General features: G+C 35.7%; 9 non-coding genes across 9 annotated transcripts; all 9 read left to right on the top strand.

The window, feature by feature from the left end:
* Nucleotides 1–4184: 4184 nt before the first annotated feature.
* On the top strand, nt 4185–4303 carry LOC127994617 (5S ribosomal RNA). Its single transcript, XR_008167595.1, has one exon. It is a non-coding gene; the product is annotated as a 5S ribosomal RNA (ribosomal RNA).
* Nucleotides 4304–10948: 6645 nt separating this feature from the next.
* On the top strand, nt 10949–11067 carry LOC127994606 (5S ribosomal RNA). The gene has a single exon (XR_008167584.1). It is a non-coding gene; the product is annotated as a 5S ribosomal RNA (ribosomal RNA).
* Nucleotides 11068–11705: 638 nt separating this feature from the next.
* On the top strand, nt 11706–11824 carry LOC127994594 (5S ribosomal RNA). Its single transcript, XR_008167573.1, has one exon. It is a non-coding gene; the product is annotated as a 5S ribosomal RNA (ribosomal RNA).
* A 377-nt stretch (nt 11825–12201) lies between these two features.
* On the top strand, nt 12202–12320 carry LOC127994582 (5S ribosomal RNA). The gene has a single exon (XR_008167562.1). It is a non-coding gene; the product is annotated as a 5S ribosomal RNA (ribosomal RNA).
* A 6304-nt stretch (nt 12321–18624) lies between these two features.
* Nucleotides 18625–18743, top strand: LOC127994571 (5S ribosomal RNA). Its single transcript, XR_008167551.1, has one exon. It is a non-coding gene; the product is annotated as a 5S ribosomal RNA (ribosomal RNA).
* Nucleotides 18744–18964: 221 nt separating this feature from the next.
* Nucleotides 18965–19083, top strand: LOC127994446 (5S ribosomal RNA). Its single transcript, XR_008167433.1, has one exon. It is a non-coding gene; the product is annotated as a 5S ribosomal RNA (ribosomal RNA).
* Nucleotides 19084–19593: 510 nt separating this feature from the next.
* Nucleotides 19594–19712, top strand: LOC127994557 (5S ribosomal RNA). Its single transcript, XR_008167539.1, has one exon. It is a non-coding gene; the product is annotated as a 5S ribosomal RNA (ribosomal RNA).
* Nucleotides 19713–19933: 221 nt separating this feature from the next.
* Nucleotides 19934–20052, top strand: LOC127994982 (5S ribosomal RNA). The gene has a single exon (XR_008167947.1). It is a non-coding gene; the product is annotated as a 5S ribosomal RNA (ribosomal RNA).
* A 221-nt stretch (nt 20053–20273) lies between these two features.
* LOC127988594 (5S ribosomal RNA) lies at nt 20274–20392 on the top strand. The gene has a single exon (XR_008161758.1). It is a non-coding gene; the product is annotated as a 5S ribosomal RNA (ribosomal RNA).
* Nucleotides 20393–20412: the final 20 nt, after the last annotated feature.

Genomic DNA, 20412 nt, shown 5'->3' with positions numbered 1-20412 from the left:
TGGAGAGAAAATGTAATGAATGATTTTAAAAAGAGATGGGAAGGAGGGATTTTATACAATAATGGAGATGGGAGGTTTGGGAGAGGTGTGGCTTTTTTAATGAAGGATGATGTTTTTAAAGCAAGTCAAATTTTATACAAAGATACGATGGGGAAATGTATGGTTGTTCAGATAAAACATGAAGGAAGGGAATTGATTTTAGTAAATATACATGCACCAACGGTGGAGAAGGAAAAGAAAGAGTTTTTTTTATGTTTTAAGAAGTATTGTAAAGAAGTATAAAGAAATAATAATGATGGGGGATTTTAATACGGTTTTTAGTAAACAAGACATGGCAGAAGGAATGGTTTTTAAAAATGACAAGGGGAGAAAAGAACTAAAAGCATTAATGGCAGAAAATAATATGATAGATGTGTGGAGAGAAAGGAATGAAAAGAAAAAGGAGTTTTCAAGAAGGCAAATAGTGGGGCAGTTTGTGTGCGAAACAAGAATTGACTTTATTTTATGTACGAGAAATGTGGAGAATTTTATAGAAAAGATTAAGTATGAAGAAACAAGTTTTAGCGATCACAAGTTTTTATTTTTTAAATTGGACTGGGATAAAGTACAAAGAGGGCCAGGAATATGGGTTTTAAATACAAAAATGTTAGAAAATGAAGACTATGTTTTAAAGGTTAAAGAAATTATAGAAAAAGAAAGGGAAAATGAAATGTATGAAGACGATAAGAGAATATGGTGGGAGAATGTAAAGTTTTTAATAAAAAAATTCTCAATTAAGTATTGCAGTTTAGTACAGAAATGCAAAAGATACAAAGAAAAAGAAATAAAGGAAAGTTTGGAAGTGGAATTGAATAAAGAAAATAAAGATATACAAAAGATAAGGGAAATGGAGGAAAAACTGAAAGAAATAGAGGAAATAGAATATGAGGGGGCGAGGTTAAGAAGCAAAGCTAAATATACTGTGGAGGGAGAAAAATGCACAAAGTTTTTTTTTTGATTTAGAAAAAAAGCGAGGGAAAGCTGAAATAATAAAACAGATAAGAGGGAAAAATGGGGAAGTTGTAGAAGTTGTAGAAGGGAATGAAGAGATTTTAGAAGAAATAAAGAATTTTTATGAGGATCTTTTTAGTGCAAGGGGTGTAGAAGAAAACAAAAAAAGGGAACTGCTGAATCAGATAAAAGTAAGAATTAGTAAGGAAGATAAAATAGAATGCGATCAAAAAATTGGAGAAGAAGAGATTGAAAGAGCAATACAGCAGCTGAATAAAAATAAAAGTCCAGGAATAGATGGTTTGGGAAGTGAATTTTATATATGTTTTAAAGAGATTTTAACAAAGATTTTAAAGGAAGTTTTTAGTGAGGTTTTTGAAAAAGAAGAAGTTAATGAAAGAATGGGGATGGGTATAACAAAATTGATATATAAAAGGAAAGGAGAAAAAGTAGATTTAAAAAACTATAGGCCGATTACGATGCTTAACACAGATTTTAAGATTTTAGCGAAGGTTTTATCAAACAGGTTAAAGGAAGTAATGCCAAGTATAATTCAAACAAACCAAGCATATGGAGTAAAGGGAAGAGATATAGCGGACATAACAATGAGCATAAGAGACACAGTATGGTACATGAAAGAAAAAAATGAAGATGGTTACGTAATTAGTCTAGATTTTGAAAAAGCATTTGATCGGGTTGAACACAGGTATTTATTTGATGTTTTAAAGGAATTTGGTTTTGGGGGGAATTTTATCAAATGGATTGAGATTTTATATAAGGGCGCTTTAACGAGAATAAAATGTAATGGGTTTTTAACAGAATGTTTTAAAATCACAAGATCGATAAGACAGGGTTGTCCGCTTTCAGCGTTATTATATTCACTTGTATCGGAACCGTTAGGATTGGCTATAAAACAAAAAGAAGAAATAATTGGAATTGAAATTGAGGAAAATAAGGCTGAGGGAAAGGTTTTTCAATATGCTGATGACACAACGTTAGTAGTTAAAGGAAAGGAGAGCATCAAGGAAGTTATGAAGGTTGTAGAAGAATATTGTAAAGGATCTGGGAGTAAAGTAAATGAAGAAAAAACTGTATATATGAGATTTGGTAAAGCAATGGTTTTAAAGGATTGTTTTAATTTTAAGGAAGTGGATGAAATTAGGATTTTAGGGATTTTAATGGGTAAAAATGAGAGGAAAGTATGTGATGAAATGTGGGAGGAACTAGTAACAGGGATAGAGAGAAGGTTAAATTTTTGGAAATTAAGAACATTAAACTTGAAAGGGAAGGTTTTAGTATTGAATGTTTTAATGGTGTCTAAGTTATGGAATGTTTTATATGTATCAGATATGCCATTGTGGACAGAAAAGAGGTTGAAGAAATGTTTTCTTGACTTTTTATGGGAGGGGAAACCAGCAAGAATAGCTTTTAACACAATATTAGGGGCAGTAGAGAAGGGGGGTTTAGGTTTAATAGATGTGGAACAGAGAAAAAATAGTTTGAGAGTGAAAGTAGTGAAGAAATACCTAGATGAGGGCAAACCAGAGTGGAAAAAGACGATGAAATATTTTTTAAACAAATGCGGGGATTTTAACATGGGGGATGGAATTTTATGGATGAAAACGAAGAATTGGATGACAGAAAATTTACCAGAGTTTTATAGAGAAATTTTAAGTGCTTGGGGAAGATTTTTAGTTAAAGTTGAGTATGATCCACATGGGAGAGAAAACATTTTAAATCAACCTCTTTTCTTAAACCAAAAGATTTTAAAGCAAGACAAAGGGATTTTTTTGAAGAAATGGATGGAAGTGGGGATAACAAGAGTGAGAGACATTTTGTATGAATTTAAAGAAGGGTTTTTACCGACACAATTTATTGTAGATGCAATGGAGGAGGCAAAAGAGGATTACAGTGAACAAGACATAAAAAATAAATATGAAATAATTAAAAGCGCAATACCGAAAGAATGGATTAAAAGAATAGAATGTATGGAAGGAGAGCCAAAAGAGAAATGTATTTATGTGAAATTAGAGGAAAAACTGTATGATTTTAAGGAATGTACTCTGAAAATTATTTATTGTTCTTTTAGAGATGGTGTTTTTAAAGAGCCTATTGCAAATGTATACTGGGTGCAAAAATTCAAAGATTTTAAAAAAGAGTGTATTTGGAGAAACATGACGGGGAAGTGTGTGGAAACTAAATTGGGATGTTTGGAGTATTTTATAAGGCATAAAGTGGTTTTTACTGAGGCAATTTTAAATAAAATAGGAATGGAAGAAAACGCTCTGTGTAAAGTGTGCCAGGAAAAGGAAGAGGGGATTTTACATTTGTTTTTATATTGTAGAGAACTGGAGGAATTTTTAAGAAAATGTAAATGTTTAATTAAAGATGTGACTGAGGAGTGGGATGAAAATGTAATTGAATGGAACAGATTGGTGATGTTTGGTTGGGAAAAAAAGTGTCAAAACAAAAGTTTTATTAATTTGTTTGTAATGCTAATGAAAAGTGCAATATGGGAGAGAAGAACTGTGGCTAAAAAAGAAAAAACTGTGTTGGATGTTTGGACTGTGTTTAAAAGGAAAACTGAATTATATATTGAGAGATTGTATGTGTACTTTAAAGGTGGAAATATGTTGGATTCTTTTTATGATGTTTTTACCCCAAAAGTTTATTGTGTTTTAAATGATTTAATGTGGAAGCTGCCAGGAAGTGAAGGAGATTTTTAAATTATCTATGTAAAGGAAAGATGTGCAATGTAGAGATGTGTGAAGACAATGTTCTGTATTTTCTATTGATTGTGTTTAATCTATTGTATTTTATTGATTGAAATTTATTAATTAAAAAAAAAAAAAGAAAAAAAAAAAAAAAAAAAAAGGCTATGCCCGATCTCGTCTGATCTCGGAAGCTAAGCAGGTTTGGGCCTGGTTAGTACTTGGATGGGAGACCGCCTGGGAATACCAGGTGCTGTAAGCTTTTTGGACATTTTTCACTTAGTTTATAATAATTTTGCCAAAAAATAGAGTCAATGCCCGATCTCTGAATCTTAGCAGGTTTAGGTCTGGTTAGTACTTTGATGAGAGACTGCCTAGGAATACCAGGTGCTTTAAGCTTTTGGGTTTTCTTTCCTACTTATATAATGTACTGGCGATAAGATTGGCTGGTCTTTAAATAGCCCTCTCTTTGCAGCAGACTTCGCTTACGGCCATACCAACCTGGCTATGCCCGATCTCGTCTGATCTCGGAAGCTAAGCAGGTTTGGGCCTGGTTAGTACTTGGATGGGAGACCGCCTGGGAATACCAGGTGCTGTAAGCTTTTTGGAAATTTTTCACTTAGTATATAATAATTTTGCCAAAAAATAGAGTCAATGCCCCATCTCTGAATCTTAGCAGGTTTGGGCCTGGTTAGTACATGGATGGGAGACTGCCTGTTAATACCAGGTGCTGTAAGCTTTTTGGACATTTTTCACTTAGTATATAATAATTTTGCCAAAAAATAGAGTCAATGCCCGATCTCTGAATATTTGCAGCTTTGGGCCTGGTTAGTACATGGATGGGAGACTGCCTGGGAATACCAGGTGCTGTACATTTTTCACTTAGTATTTAATAATTTTGCCAAAAAATAGAGTCAATGCCCGATCTCTGAATATTTGCAGCTTTGGGCCTGGTTAGTACATGGATGGGAGACAGCCTGGGAATACCAGGTGCTTTAATCTTTTTGGAAAATTTCACGAATTATATAATAATCTTTCATTAAAAAAAAAAAAAAAAAAAAAAAAAGAGTCAATGCCCGATCTCTGAATCTTAGCAGGTTTAGGTCTGGTTAGTACTTTGATGAGAGACTGTCTAGGAATACCAGGTGCTTTAAGCTTTTGGGCTTTCTTTCCTACTTATATAATGTACTGGCGATAAGATTGGCTGCTCTTTAAATAGCCCTCTCTTTGCAGCAGACTTCGCTTACGGCCATACCAACCTGAGGGCGCTAGAGAGCTACAGGAAGTGTTGGCTGCAGTTGGGAGAGGAAGGCTCTCCTCCATTTTGTGTTTTTCTACTTGTGGTTGTTTTGTTTGTTTTGTGAATCTGTGATTGTTTTTTGGCATTTTTTCTTTTTTGAAAACCACCTAACAGCAGCATATCGCTGTCTGGAGGGTGGTTGATCTTTTTTTTTCTCCAAAATGGACGGATTATATGGTAACAACTCGGAACTGGCTGGAGAGACTCGAATGGCAAATGACAATGGACTGGCAGGAGGAACACGCATGGCAAGCGACACTGGACTGGCTGGAGGAACACGCATGGCAATCGACACTGGACTGGCTGGAGGGACAAGCATGGCAAACGACACGGGACTGGCTGGAGGAACACGCATGGTAAACAACACTGGACTGGCTGGAGGAACAAGCATGGCAAACGACACTGGACTAGCAGGAGGAACACGCACGGCAAATGACACTGGACTGGAGAAGCAACAAAGAGCTGGAAATGGAAAAGATCAAGAAGCAAGGAAAAAATTTGGTGAAAGAAAATATTTAAAGGAGGCAACAGTGATCGTGAGTACAGAGAATGTGAGTGGTGTGAGAGGAGAGGATATAATTAAAGCAATCTCAGAAAAAATTGGAAGTGGAAAGGTGTTGGCTGTAAGACCCAGACAAGGCAAAGAATATGAACTGACACTGGAACAGGAAGAAATGTGTGACATTTTAATTAATGGATTGACAATAAAGGGAGTGGACTGTGAAGTAAAAAAACTGCAAAATAAAGATTACGTTGTTTCCTTCATGCACCTGCCTGTCTACCTGGAGGATAAGGAAATTTTGGAAAAATTGGAAGGATGGGGGGTATCCCCCATATCTAAAATCAAAAGGAGATGCTATCCGGGCACTGACATTGAAGACGGTACAAGGTTTGTTAAGGTGAGGTTCCCCAAAGAAGTGGCATCACTCCCTTATAGCACAAAGATTGAAACAGCCGAGGGCCCGCAGTACTTTAGGGTGATGCACAGCCACCAGGTGAAGACTTGTAGGCTGTGCATGAGCCCGGAACATTTACTGAAGGAGTGCCCAGAATTCAAGTGCTATAAATGCTCGGAAAGGGGACATTTCGCACGAGACTGCAATGCTGTCAGGTGCCCGGATTGCCAAAAAATGTTAAATAAATGTGAATGCTGGATGGAGGGAGTGGTAGGTGGAAGGGAAGAACAGGTGGACAGACAGGTGCATGAAGGAAACCACGATGAAGAAGGACATTGTGAAGAAAGACAAGAAGAGGATGAATTACAACCAAAGGAATCAGAGGAAGGAACAAACTACAGACAGGAAGGAGAAGGAGAAGGAGAAGGAGAAAAAGAAAAAGAAAATGATGAACAGATAAGAGAAGAGGACACACAATTGACCCAGATGGACATATCTTCAATTCATGGACAAAAAGGAAAAGAACAAGACAAAGAAACTGACAACGAAGGAGAAATAATTATGGAGGAGGATGAGAAGGAAAAGGTGGAGAGGGGACAAATTAGAAGAAGATCACTACAGGTAAAGCCAAATATAGGAACTGCAAGGAAAAAAGTTAAATGTTTTAACAGTTTTGAAGTGTTAAAGGAAATGGTGGAGGAAGACTGAGAATGATGGGTTTTAGATATTTAATTTTTTTCTTTTTAATGGTTTTAAGTGTTGTGACTTTCAATGCAAGAGGACTCTTGAACTTAAAGAAATTTGAATATGTAAAAGAAAAATGTAAAAGAGAAGACATTATTGTGCTACAAGAAACAAACTGGAGAGAAAATGTAATGAATGATTTTAAAAAGAGATGGGAAGGAGGGATTTTATACAATAATGGAGATGGGAGGTTTGGGAGAGGTGTGGCTTTTTTAATGAAGGATGATGTTTTTAAAGCAAGTCAAATTTTATACAAAGATACGATGGGGAAATGTATGGTTGTTCAGATAAAACATGAAGGAAGGGAATTGATTTTAGTAAATATACATGCACCAACGGTGGAGAAGGAAAAGAAAGAGTTTTTTTATGTTTTAAGAAGTATTGTAAAGAAGTATAAAGAAATAATAATGATGGGGGATTTTAATACGGTTTTTAGTAAACAAGACATGGCAGAAGGAATGGTTTTTAAAAATGACAAGGGGAGAAAAGAACTAAAAGCATTAATGGCAGAAAATAATATGATAGATGTGTGGAGAGAAAGGAATGAAAAGAAAAAGGAGTTTTCAAGAAGGCAAATAGTGGGGCAGTTTGTGTGCGAAACAAGAATTGACTTTATTTTATGTACGAGAAATGTGGAGAATTTTATAGAAAAGATTAAGTATGAAGAAACAAGTTTTAGCGATCACAAGTTTTTATTTTTTAAATTGGACTGGGATAAAGTACAAAGAGGGCCAGGAATATGGGTTTTAAATACAAAAATGTTAGAAAATGAAGACTATGTTTTAAAGGTTAAAGAAATTATAGAAAAAGAAAGGGAAAATGAAATGTATGAAGACGATAAGAGAATATGGTGGGAGAATGTAAAGTTTTTAATAAAAAAATTCTCAATTAAGTATTGCAGTTTAGTACAGAAATGCAAAAGATACAAAGAAAAAGAAATAAAGGAAAGTTTGGAAGTGGAATTGAATAAAGAAAATAAAGATATACAAAAGATAAGGGAAATGGAGGAAAAACTGAAAGAAATAGAGGAAATAGAATATGAGGGGGCGAGGTTAAGAAGCAAAGCTAAATATACTGTGGAGGGAGAAAAATGCACAAAGTTTTTTTTTGATTTAGAAAAAAAGCGAGGGAAAGCTGAAATAATAAAACAGATAAGAGGGAAAAATGGGGAAGTTGTAGAAGTTGTAGAAGGGAATGAAGAGATTTTAGAAGAAATAAAGAATTTTTATGAGGATCTTTTTAGTGCAAGGGGTGTAGAAGAAAACAAAAAAAGGGAACTGCTGAATCAGATAAAAGTAAGAATTAGTAAGGAAGATAAAATAGAATGCGATCAAAAAATTGGAGAAGAAGAGATTGAAAGAGCAATACAGCAGCTGAATAAAAATAAAAGTCCAGGAATAGATGGTTTGGGAAGTGAATTTTATATATGTTTTAAAGAGATTTTAACAAAGATTTTAAAGGAAGTTTTTAGTGAGGTTTTTGAAAAAGAAGAAGTTAATGAAAGAATGGGGATGGGTATAACAAAATTGATATATAAAAGGAAAGGAGAAAAAGTAGATTTAAAAAACTATAGGCCGATTACGATGCTTAACACAGATTTTAAGATTTTAGCGAAGGTTTTATCAAACAGGTTAAAGGAAGTAATGCCAAGTATAATTCAAACAAACCAAGCATATGGAGTAAAGGGAAGAGATATAGCGGACATAACAATGAGCATAAGAGACACAGTATGGTACATGAAAGAAAAAAATGAAGATGGTTACGTAATTAGTCTAGATTTTGAAAAAGCATTTGATCGGGTTGAACACAGGTATTTATTTGATGTTTTAAAGGAATTTGGTTTTGGGGGGAATTTTATCAAATGGATTGAGATTTTATATAAGGGCGCTTTAACGAGAATAAAATGTAATGGGTTTTTAACAGAATGTTTTAAAATCACAAGATCGATAAGACAGGGTTGTCCGCTTTCAGCGTTATTATATTCACTTGTATCGGAACCGTTAGGATTGGCTATAAAACAAAAAGAAGAAATAATTGGAATTGAAATTGAGGAAAATAAGGCTGAGGGAAAGGTTTTTCAATATGCTGATGACACAACGTTAGTAGTTAAAGGAAAGGAGAGCATCAAGGAAGTTATGAAGGTTGTAGAAGAATATTGTAAAGGATCTGGGAGTAAAGTAAATGAAGAAAAAACTGTATATATGAGATTTGGTAAAGCAATGGTTTTAAAGGATTGTTTTAATTTTAAGGAAGTGGATGAAATTAGGATTTTAGGGATTTTAATGGGTAAAAATGAGAGGAAAGTATGTGATGAAATGTGGGAGGAACTAGTAACAGGGATAGAGAGAAGGTTAAATTTTTGGAAATTAAGAACATTAAACTTGAAAGGGAAGGTTTTAGTATTGAATGTTTTAATGGTGTCTAAGTTATGGAATGTTTTATATGTATCAGATATGCCATTGTGGACAGAAAAGAGGTTGAAGAAATGTTTTCTTGACTTTTTATGGGAGGGGAAACCAGCAAGAATAGCTTTTAACACAATATTAGGGGCAGTAGAGAAGGGGGGTTTAGGTTTAATAGATGTGGAACAGAGAAAAAATAGTTTGAGAGTGAAAGTAGTGAAGAAATACCTAGATGAGGGCAAACCAGAGTGGAAAAAGACGATGAAATATTTTTTAAACAAATGCGGGGATTTTAACATGGGGGATGGAATTTTATGGATGAAAACGAAGAATTGGATGACAGAAAATTTACCAGAGTTTTATAGAGAAATTTTAAGTGCTTGGGGAAAATTTTTAGTTAAAGTTGAGTATGATCCACATGGGAGAGAAAACATTTTAAATCAACCTCTTTTCTTAAACCAAAAGATTTTAAAGCAAGACAAAGGGATTTTTTTGAAGAAATGGATGGAAGTGGGGATAACAAGAGTGAGAGACATTTTGTATGAATTTAAAGAAGGGTTTTTACCGACACAATTTATTGTAGATGCAATGGAGGAGGCAAAAGAGGATTACAGTGAACAAGACATAAAAAATAAATATGAAATAATTAAAAGCGCAATACCGAAAGAATGGATTAAAAGAATAGAATGTATGGAAGGAGAGCCAAAAGAGAAATGTATTTATGTGAAATTAGAGGAAAAACTGTATGATTTTAAGGAATGTACTCTGAAAATTATTTATTGTTCTTTTAGAGATGGTGTTTTTAAAGAGCCTATTGCAAATGTATACTGGGTGCAAAAATTCAAAGATTTTAAAAAAGAGTGTATTTGGAGAAACATGACGGGGAAGTGTGTGGAAACTAAATTGGGATGTTTGGAGTATTTTATAAGGCATAAAGTGGTTTTTACTGAGGCAATTTTAAATAAAATAGGAATGGAAGAAAACGCTCTGTGTAAAGTGTGCCAGGAAAAGGAAGAGGGGATTTTACATTTGTTTTTATATTGTAGAGAACTGGAGGAATTTTTAAGAAAATGTAAATGTTTAATTAAAGATGTGACTGAGGAGTGGGATGAAAATGTAATTGAATGGAACAGATTGGTGATGTTTGGTTGGGAAAAAAAGTGTCAAAACAAAAGTTTTATTAATTTGTTTGTAATGCTAATGAAAAGTGCAATATGGGAGAGAAGAACTGTGGCTAAAAAAGAAAAAACTGTGTTGGATGTTTGGACTGTGTTTAAAAGGAAAACTGAATTATATATTGAGAGATTGTATGTGTACTTTAAAGGTGGAAATATGTTGGATTCTTTTTATGATGTTTTTACCCCAAAAGTTTATTGTGTTTTAAATGATTTAATGTGGAAGCTGCCAGGAAGTGAAGGAGATTTTTAAATTATCTATGTAAAGGAAAGATGTGCAATGTAGAGATGTGTGAAGACAATGTTCTGTATTTTCTATTGATTGTGTTTAATCTATTGTATTTTATTGATTGAAATTTATTAATTAAAAAAAAAAAAAGAAAAAAAAAAAAAAAAAAAAAAAAAAAAAAGGCTATGCCCGATCTCGTCTGATCTCGGAAGCTAAGCAGGTTTGGGCCTGGTTAGTACTTGGATGGGAGACCGCCTGGGAATACCAGGTGCTGTAAGCTTTTTGGACATTTTTCACTTAGTTTATAATAATTTTGCCAAAAAATAGAGTCAATGCCCGATCTCTGAATCTTAGCAGGTTTAGGTCTGGTTAGTACTTTGATGAGAGACTGCCTAGGAATACCAGGTGCTTTAAGCTTTTGGGTTTTCTTTCCTACTTATATAATGTACTGGCGATAAGATTGGCTGGTCTTTAAATAGCCCTCTCTTTGCAGCAGACTTCGCTTACGGCCATACCAACCTGGCTATGCCCGATCTCGTCTGATCTCGGAAGCTAAGCAGGTTTGGGCCTGGTTAGTACTTGGATGGGAGACCGCCTGGGAATACCAGGTGCTGTAAGCTTTTTGGAAATTTTTCACTTAGTATATAATAATTTTGCCAAAAAATAGAGTCAATGCCCCATCTCTGAATCTTAGCAGGTTTGGGCCTGGTTAGTACATGGATGGGAGACTGCCTGTTAATACCAGGTGCTGTAAGCTTTTTGGACATTTTTCACTTAGTATATAATAATTTTGCCAAAAAATAGAGTCAATGCCCGATCTCTGAATATTTGCAGCTTTGGGCCTGGTTAGTACATGGATGGGAGACTGCCTGGGAATACCAGGTGCTGTACATTTTTCACTTAGTATTTAATAATTTTGCCAAAAAATAGAGTCAATGCCCGATCTCTGAATATTTGCAGCTTTGGGCCTGGTTAGTACATGGATGGGAGACAGCCTGGGAATACCAGGTGCTTTAATCTTTTTGGAAAATTTCACGAATTATATAATAATCTTTCATTAAAAAAAAAAAAAAAAAAAAAAAAGAGTCAATGCCCGATCTCTGAATCTTAGCAGGTTTAGGTCTGGTTAGTACTTTGATGAGAGACTGTCTAGGAATACCAGGTGCTTTAAGCTTTTGGGCTTTCTTTCCTACTTATATAATGTACTGGCGATAAGATTGGCTGCTCTTTAAATAGCCCTCTCTTTGCAGCAGACTTCGCTTACGGCCATACCAACCTGGCTATGCCCGATCTCGTCTGATCTCGGAAGCTAAGCAGGTTTGGGCCTGGTTAGTACTTGGATGGGAGACCGCCTGGGAATACCAGGTGCTGTAAGCTTTTTGGACATTTTTCACTTAGTTTATAATAATTTTGCCAAAAAATAGAGTCAATGCCCGATCTCTGAATATTTGCAGGTTTGGGCCTGGTTAGTACATGGATGGGAGACTGCCTGGGAATACCAGGTGCTTTAATCTTTTTGGAAAATTTCACGAATTATATAATAATCTTTCATTAAAAAAAAAAAAAAAAAAAAAAAAAAGAGTCAATGCCCGATCTCTGAATCTTAGCAGGTTTAGGTCTGGTTAGTACTTTGATGAGAGACTGCCTAGGAATACCAGGTGCTTTAAGCTTTTGGGCTTTCTTTCCTACTTATATAATGTACTGGCGATAAGATTGGCTGCTCTTTAAATAGCCCTCTCTTTGCAGCAGTCTTCGCTTACGGCCATACCAACCTGGCTATGCCCGATCTCGTCTGATCTCGGAAGCTAAGCAGGTTTGGGCCTGGTTAGTACTTGGATGGGAGACCGCCTGGGAATACCAGGTGCTGTAAGCTTTTTGGACATTTTTCACTTAGTTTATAATAATTTTGCCAAAAAATAGAGTCAATGCCCGATCTCTGAATCTTAGCAGGTTTAGGTCTGGTTAGTACTTTGATGAGAGACTGCCTAGGAATACCAGGTGCTTTAAGCTTTTGGGTTTTCTTTCCTACTTATATAATGTACTGGCGATAAGATTGGCTGGTCTTTAAATAGCCCTCTCTTTGCAGCAGACTTCGCTTACGGCCATACCAACCTGGCAACGCTAGAGTGCTAGCAGGAAGTGAGGTGGCAGTAGTGGGTGAGAGTAGGCTCACCATTGTTGTTTGTAAACCCATTTTTTGTTTAAAGTTAGCTTTTTTCTGTTTTTCTGTTTTGTTTTGTTTTTAAGTTCAAACACTTCCCAGCAGCCTAGGCTGTCTGGGGAGGATTTTTATTTTTGGAGGTTTTGTTTTGTTATTTTTTCAAAATTGGACTGATTACATGGAAATGAACAAGGAAATGGCAGGAGAAAGACGCAGGGACTTTGACAAGGAAAACACTACAGGACAACGGCTTGGATACAACGAGGCAAAGAAAATGATTATTTATTCAAAGGAAGCAACTGTAATTGTGGATCTGGCAGAGGTGAGAGATGGATCGGTGCAGGATATTATCAAAGAAGTGAATGAAAAAATTGGAGGAGGAAAGATTTTGGCGATAAGACCAAGACAAGGCAAAGAATTCGAGATCACGTTATCAAATGAGGAGGAGTGTGAAAAGCTAGAGGATGGACTAAGAATCAAGCAACAATTTTGTGAGATTAGAAAGCTACAAGTAAGAGAATATGTTGTTTCTTTTATGCATTTGCCTGCATATGTTGATGACCAGGATATATTAGATAAATTGGAGGCATGGGGTGTAACTCCCTCATCCAACATTAAGAGAAGAACATATCCGGGTACTGAAATAGCAGATGGTACGAGATATGTAAAGGTCAGGTTCCCAAAGGAAGTTGTATCTCTACCATATAGCAGCAAGTTTGAGACTGCTGAGGGCACACAGTACTTTCGGATTATACACGATCGGCAGGTGAAAACCTGTAGATTGTGTATGGATCCAGGACATGTATTTAAAGATTGCCCGGACTTTATTTGTTACCAGTGCAAAGAGCAGGGGCACTTGGCAAGAAGCTGCAATGCAGTGAAGTGCCCGGAATGTAGGAAAGTGTTGGTGAGGTGCGAATGTTGGATGGGGGAGGGAGAAAATAGTAGTGAACAAGAAACAGATATGGTTGTTAATGTGGGTGGGCAAAAGCAGAGGGAAACCGAGATGGACAATGTTTTAAACAAGGAGATGGAAGATTGTGGACTAAGAGAGGAAAATGAAGAGGAAGAACATCAAGCAGACACAGGAGGAGAGGAAAAAGAAAATGATGGAGAAAAAACAATATCACAAGGGACGGTGCAAAGGACCATGGAAATAAGCAAAGAACAGGAGGAACAAAAAAACAATGAGGAAGGTTATCAGGAGGGGAGAATGGAGAGAAAAGGAGAAGAGAAACACTGTGGACTGAGAGAGGACAATGGAGAGAAAGAACATCAGGGGGACACAGGAGAAAAGAAGAAAGAACTAGATGGAGAAATAACAACATCTCAATGGACTGTGCAAAAGACTATGGATATGAGCGAGGAACATGGGGAACAACAAAACGACGAGGAAGGTTATCAGGAGAGGAGAATGGAGAGAAAAGGAGAAGAGAAACGTAGGAAAGAACGAGAAGGAATACAAAGAAGAAGAACTTTAAAGGTAACACCCAATATAGACATTGCAAAAAAAAGATTTTTAAGGCAAGGAATATTAAAAGACAAGGAGGGTTGTGAGAACAGATTTGATGTACTGAGAGATATGGAGCATGACTGAAAAAAAAAAATGAAATGTTTTAATTATTTATTTTATATTGTTTTTATGTTTTTAAGAGTTGTTTCATTTAATGCACGAGGTTTAATGGATGTGGAGAAATTTGAAAATATGAGGGAATTATGTAGAGGGGTGGATGTATTTGTATTACAAGAAACTAATTGGAAAAATTATTGTGTTAAAAGGTTTGAAAATTTATGGGATGGGAATATACATTGTAATAATGGTACAGAGAAAACTGGGAAAGGGGTTGCTATTTTAATAAGAAGAGAGGTGTGTGAAAAAGAAAGTGTGGTGTTTAATGATGGAGCAGGGAAATGTTTAGCTGTTGAAATAGAAAAAGGAAATGAGAGATGTATAATATGTAACATACATGCTCCAAATCAAGAAAAGCAAAAGGTGGAATTTTTTAAAACAATATCTGCAAATGTAAGAATTAATGAAAGGGTGATTTTAATGGGGGATTTTAATACTGTTTTTACAGAATTAGACTTAGCAAGTAATATGGTTTTTAAGACTGATAAGGGAAGGGAGGAGTTGAAAAAACTGATGGGGGATTTTAAATTGATTGATGTGTGGAGAGAAAGAAATAGAACGAGTAGGCAATTTTCAAGAAGACAATTTGTTTTAAAAGAACTGAAACAAAGTAGGATTGATTATATTTTATGTACAGAGGAAATGCAAGGGAATATTACTAATGTTTATTATAAACGAGTTGGTCTTAGTGATCATTCTCTCTTATTTTTAACATTAGATTCTTCAAGTGTGAAAAGGGGAGGGGGAGTGTGGGTTTTAAATGCAAAGATTTTAAAGAGTAATGCATATCAGGAAAGTATTAAAGGGATTGTGGAAGAAAGCAAAATTAATAGAATGTATAGGGAAGAGAAAAGAGTATGGTGGGATAGTGTTAAGTGGGAAATAAAGACATTTTCAATAGAATACAGCAAAAATGTCAGAAAATTAGAAAGACAGAAGGAAACCGAATTAACCAAACTCCTGAATAATGAGTTAAGAAAAGTGTCAGAATGCAATGGAAAAGAGGAAATTGAAAAAATAATAATGTTACAAGATAAATTAAAGATATTAGAAGAGGAAAAATGTAAGGGTGCAATTATAAGAAGTAAAGCAAAATATGCAGTAGAGGGAGAAAGATGCACAAAATTTTTCTTTAATTTAGAACAAAATAGGCAGAAGGCTGATCTATTGAAAGAAGTCTTAAATAAAAAAGGGGAAATAGAAACAGAAACTAAAGAAATTTTGAAAACAGTAAAGCAATATTACATGGACATGTTTAAGGGACAAGGTATAGGTAAAAATGATGAGGAGTTTTTGATTAAACAAATTAAATCTAAGTTAACAGGTGAGGACATGATTTTGTGTGATAAAGAAATTAAGGAAGAAGAAATAGATATTGCAATTCAACAGTTAAAACCTGGAAAGAGCCCTGGTGTGGATGGTTTGACTAATGAATTTTATAAAACTTTTAGAGAAATGTTAGTCCCAATTTTAAAAGAAGTTTTTGAAGAAATTTTCAAGAAGGGGGTGTTGAGTGAAAAAATGAAGATAGGCATGGTAAAAATGATTTACAAAAAAAGCGGAAATCCAAAAGATCTTAAAAATTTTAGACCTATATCCATGTTGAATACAGATTTTAAAATATTAGCAAAAGTATTAGCAAACAGATTAAAAAAGGTTTTACCAAAAATAATAAAAACAACACAGGCATACGGGGTGCAAGGAAGAGATATAGTAGATGTGGTTAAAAGTATAAGAGACACAATTTATTATATGAAGGAGAAGGGAAAGGGGGGATTTTTAATAAGTCTGGATTTAGAAAAGGCATTTGACAGGGTAGAGCATGAGTTTTTATTTGATGTTCTTAAGGCTTTTGGTTTTGGAGAAAATTTTAGAAAATGGATTTGGATTTTTTACTCAGATGTGTTAACATGCATAAAATGCAATGGTTTTTTAACGGATTGTTTTCAACCAACAAGGTCGATCAGGCAAGGATGCCCACTGTCTGCCTTACTTTACTCTCTGGTAGCCGAGCCACTTGGTTTGGCTATTAAGGCAGACAGAGAAATCAAAGGAATACAAATAAAGAACCATTTCCAAAGAGAAGCAGTATATCAGTATGCAGATGATACAACCTTGTTGGTAGAAGACATCCAAAGTATTGATAGGGCAATGGGGATTTTAGAAAGATATTGTAAAGGGTCGGGAGCCAAAGTAAATGTGGGGAAAAGTGTGTGTATGAGGATTGGCAGAGTAGAGGAAATACCGCAGCATATACAATTCAAGGAGGAAATGCAGCACATCAAGATTTTGGGGTTGTGGGTTGGTATTGATTCTAATAAGGCAGACACTTTGAATTGGGATGGTGTTTTAAATGGAATTGGAAAAAGACTGAGATTTTGGCAAATTAGAGATTTAAAGCTAAGGGGGAAAGTTTTAATTATAAATTCATTGATGCTGTCGAAAGTCTGGTATGTGTTGGGAGTAACCCCATTGCCTCATCTGTACTACAAAAAAATGAAAGAATTGGTTTTAAAGTTTTTATGGGGAAATGGAAGGGCTAAGATTGCATATGATACATTACTTGGAAACATAAAGGAGGGAGGATTGGGACTTTTAGATCCATTTTTAAGAATGAGAACGCTGAGAATTAAAATAGTTCAGAAGTTTCTAGAGAGCAAAAGTGATGTAATTTGGAAAAGAGTCATGGAATATTACCTGGAAAAATGTAATATGGGATGTAATGTTTTATGGATGAAAATGAAAAGCTGGATGTTAAAAGGTCTGCCATGTTTTTATGTGGAGGTTTTGGAATCATGGGGGGAATTTTTAGAAAATGTACTGATTTTACCTAAAGGAAGGGCCCAGCTTTTAGAACAACCATTGTTTTTAAATCCGAATATCATAAGGGACGGTAAGGTCATGTATTATAAAGAATGGTGGGATTGTGGTTTGAGACAAATAAAAGATCTATTGTATGAGGTGATAGAGGGTTATGTACCTTTACAGGCAGTTGTGGATGCATTGAGAGAGGGGGGCAAAAGGGCGTGGAGAAGGAAGTTAGAAGGACAATATGAGGATTTAAAGAAAGCGATACCAAAGGACTGGATTGAAAGAATTGAAAACTATGAGAGTGGGGATGAGAATGAATTTCCAGATGTATTTTTTAAAAGGTTAAATGGGGAAAACGTTCATTTTAATTCATGCAAAGTAAGGAATGTGTATATTATTTTTAGGTCTATCGCTTTTACAAAACCAGTAGCTTTGAACTACTGGAAAGAAAGATATGATGACTTAAATGAAAATGAAATTTGGGGAAATGTGAGGTTGAAATATATGGAACCAATTTTAGAGAATTTTAATTATTTATTGAGACACAATTGTATGTTAACAGAGATGAGATTACATAAAATAGGAATTCAAAATGATGCAAAGTGTAAAGTGTGTATGAAAGAAAAGGAAGGACTGTTACATCTGTTTTTTTATTGTGAAAGGTTAGATGATTTTATGAGAAAAATGAAGGAAATTGCAAAAGCAATTTTGGAGGGGAAGTATGATGAGGACCAAAAGAAGTGGGAAACAATGTTTTTATTTGGTCATAATGACTGTAATATGTATACTTTTAATTTATGTGTAACAATAGCAAAGTATGTAATATGGTTGAGAAGAAACATGGCGAAATATGATGGGAAAAATGTTGATGTGTGGATAATCTTTAAAAACAGGATGGAATACTCTGTGAGACTGTTATGGAATTATTTCTCAATGGAAAACAAAGAGGATGATTTTATAGAAATGATTGTAAGAGGGAATCCAATGTTGGAAATGAAAGAAAATGGTGTAAACTGGCTATGGGGGAAATATGAATAATAATGTCATGGATTGTAACTGTATGAAACAAATTAAATGAATGTAAATTTTTTATAATAAAAAAAAAAAAAAAATCTCGTCTGATCTCCGAAGCTAAGCAGGTTTGGGCCTGGTTAGTACTTGGATGGGAGACCGCCTGGGAATATCAGGTGCTGTAAGCTTTTTGGACATTTTTCACTTAGTATATAATAATTTTGCCAAAAAATAGAGTCAATGCCTAATCTCTGAATATTAGCAGGTTTGGGCCTGGTTAGTACATGGATGGGAGACTGCCTGGGAATACCAGGTGCTTTAATCTTTTTGGAAAATTTCACGAAATATGTAATAATCTTTCATTAAAAAAAAAAAAAAAAAAAAAAAAAGAGTCAATGCCCGATCTCTGAATCTTAGCAGGTTTAGGTCTGGTTAGTACTTTGATGAGAGACTGCCTAGGAATACCAGGTGCTTTAAGCTTTTGGGCTTTCTTTCCTACTTATGTAATGTACTGGCGATAAGATTGGCTGATCTTTAAATAGCCCTCTCTTTGCAGCAGACTTCGCTTACGGCCATACCAACCTGGCTATGCCCGATCTCGTCTGATCTCGGAAGCTAAGCAGGTTTGGGCCTGGTTAGTACTTGGATGGGAGACCGCCTGGGAATACCAGGTGCTGTAAGCTTTTTGGACATTTTTCACTTAGTTTATAATAATTTTGCCAAAAAATAGAGTCAATGCCCGATCTCTGAATCTTAGCAGGTTTAGGTCTGGTTAGTACTTTGATGAGAGACTGCCTAGGAATACCAGGTGCTTTAAGCTTTTGGGTTTTCTTTCCTACTTATATAATGTACTGGCGATAAGATTGGCTGGTCTTTAAATAGCCCTCTCTTTGCAGCAGACTTCGCTTATGGCCATACCAACCTGGCTATGCCCGATCTCGTCTGATCTCGGAAGCTAAGCAGGTTTGGGCCTGGTTAGTACTTGGATGGGAGACCGCCTGGGAATACCAGGTGCTGTAAGCTTTTTGGAAATTTTTCACTTAGTATATAATAATTTTGCCAAAAAATAGAGTCAATGCCCGATCTCTGAATCTTAGCAGGTTTGGGCCTGGTTAGTACATGGATGGGAGACTGCCTGTTAATACCAGGTGCTGTAAGCTTTTTGGACATTTTTCACTTAGTATATAATAATTTTGCCAAAAAATAGAGTCAATGCCTAATCTCTAAATATTAGCAGGTTTGGGCCTGGTTAGTACATGGATGGGAGACTGCCTGGGAATACCAGGTGCTTTAATCTTTTTGGAAAATTTCACGAATTATGTAATAATCTTTCATTAAAAAAAAAAAAAAAAAAAAAAGAGTCAATGCCCGATCTCTGAATCTTAGCAGGTTTAGGTCTGGTTAGTACTTTGATGAGAGACTGCCTAGGAATACCAGGTGCTTTAAGCTTTTGGGCTTTCTTTCCTACTTATATAATGTACTGGCGATAAGATTGGCTGATCTTTAAATAGCCCTCTCTTTGCAGCAGACTTTGCTTACGGCCATACCAACCTGGCTATGCCCGATCTCGTCTGATCTCGGAAGCTAAGCAGGTTTGGGCCTGGTTAGTACTTGGATGGGAGACCGCCTGGGAATACCAGGTGCTGTAAGCTTTTTGGACATTTTTCACTTAGTTTATAATAATTTTGCCAAAAAATAGAGTCAATGCCCGATCTCTGAATCTTAGCAGGTTTAGGTCTGGTTAGTACTTTGATGAGAGACTGCCTAGGAATACCAGGTGCTTTAAGCTTTTGGGTTTTCTTTCCTACTTATATAATGTACTGGCGATAAGAATGGCTGTACTTTAAATAGCCCTCTCTTTGCAGCAGACTTCGCTTACGGCCATACCAACCTGGCTATGCCCGATCTCGTCTGATCTCGGAAGCTAAGCAGGTTTGGGCCTGGTTAGTACTTGGATGGGAGACCGCCTGGGAATACCAGGTGCTGTAATCTTTTTGGACATTTTTCACTTAGTTTATAATAATTTTGCCAAAAAATAGAGTCAATGCCCGATCTCTGAATCTTAGCAGGTTTAGGTCTGGTTAGTACTTTGATGAGAGACTGCCTAGGAATACCAGGTGCTTTAAGCTTTTGGGTTTTCTTTCCTACTTATATAATGTACTGGCGATAAGATTGGCTGGTCTTTAAATAGCCCTCTCTTTGCAGCAGACTTCGCTTACGGCCATACCAACCTGGATATGCCCGATCTCGTCTGATCTCGGAAGCTAAGCAGGTTTGGGCCTGGTTAGTACTTGGATGGGAGACCGCCTGGGAATACCAGGTGCTGTAAGCTTTTTGGAAATTTTTCACTTA

This window comes from Carassius gibelio, chromosome B22 (assembly GCF_023724105.1).
Source record: "Carassius gibelio isolate Cgi1373 ecotype wild population from Czech Republic chromosome B22, carGib1.2-hapl.c, whole genome shotgun sequence".
Taxonomy (NCBI): Eukaryota; Metazoa; Chordata; class Actinopteri; order Cypriniformes; family Cyprinidae; genus Carassius; species Carassius gibelio.
This window is presented reverse-complemented; position numbering and strand designations above follow the sequence as displayed.